Source organism: Idiotropiscis lumnitzeri, chromosome 2 (genome assembly GCF_059441095.1).
Source record: "Idiotropiscis lumnitzeri isolate Australia: NSW breed Sydney's pygmy pipehorse chromosome 2, RoL_Ilum_1.0, whole genome shotgun sequence".
Classification (NCBI taxonomy): domain Eukaryota; kingdom Metazoa; phylum Chordata; class Actinopteri; order Syngnathiformes; family Syngnathidae; genus Idiotropiscis; species Idiotropiscis lumnitzeri.
Window position 1 is genome coordinate 33066306 of NC_142392.1, and position 1270 is coordinate 33067575.

General features: G+C 32.7%; 1 long non-coding RNA gene across 1 annotated transcript; it reads left to right on the top strand.

Moving 5' to 3' along the window:
* Positions 1-487: 487 nt before the first annotated feature.
* Positions 488-872, top strand: LOC148342352 (uncharacterized). The gene is made up of 2 exons (XR_015842354.1): positions 488-551; positions 643-872. It is a non-coding gene; the product is annotated as an uncharacterized LOC148342352 (long non-coding RNA).
* The last annotated feature ends 398 nt before the right edge of the window (positions 873-1270 follow it).

Sequence of the window (1270 nt, forward strand, 5' to 3'; positions counted from 1 at the left end):
GGTTGTGATGTGATTGCGAATTTTAAATTAAAATATGTCACTCTTTTATTACTTAACTGTTATTGTGTTTGAAAATGATTTCGGTATTTATTTAAAGTACTGTAATATTTCATTATTCGTTTCAGTATTTATTAAACCACAATAATTCACTATTAATTTCAAGATTCATTGATCTGTTTTAGGAATAATTTAGTATTCAATGTTTAATAGTTACAGTATTTACTTTTTAAATTTTTGTTTCACCATTTTGTTCAATCTTAATTTTAACTGCCAAAATATTATGTCATTTAATTTATTATAATTTTATTATTCATCAAACAATTGGCAAGTTGACTTTATTGATAATTTGTGTATAGTTGTCATGCAAGTTTTCTTTTCCTATTTGTGAATCGTTTGTACATGGAACATTAGGAAAGTAATTATATTGTTTGTTGCTCCGGGGACGTGTTTGAGAGTTGCACTGTTCATACTCATGCGCTCTTTAGGTGGCAAGGCAAGTGCCGTCGGACATGATTGACAAGCTGAGTCTGTTTGGTCGGCTGAATAAGAAGGTAAACTTTCCCCTGTAAGATTACAGGTTAATATCCTGCTGGTTTTGTGTCTATAGTGGCAATGGTTAATATTTTCCGTTCTAATTGTCAGTTTCTGAAGTGACTTTTCTGCCAGCATTTGAAGCTCATTCCCCTCAGAATTATTGTGCAGTCATCGAGGTATGTTTTGCTGCTAACAACTATGTTTACACTTGATGGTGTTGCTGTGCTTTCTTTTCATTATCTTTGTAAATATTGTATATTGCAGTTGTATATTTATATTTTTTGTATGTTTTATAGTTTGACGGTGACAAATTAATAAATGTCAGCTGTGTAAGAAGATTCGAGACTTGTGATGATTATCTGACGGGAGTGAAATTAATCTTATGGAAAATTATTTTGCAAGCACCAACACAAGGTTTTTAAAGATAACGATAAAGATGTCCTTTAATAGTCACACAATGGGGAAATTTGCAGTGTGACAGCAGCAAACATATAGATCACACCGAGGCGGCGGTGCAATGTGGCCGTTAATGTATAACATTAGCAGCAGACATTCAGAAAAAGCAAACCTATGCGAATATACACAGTATATACGTAAACACACAAATCCCCATGTGTATATACACACTTACATCCCACAACATTTACAAGTGTAAGGAAACACTCCGAATGTCTGTCTATGGTACAGAGGGAAAATTAATAAAATGCTGCAATGATAAAAAATACTGCTGTCATAA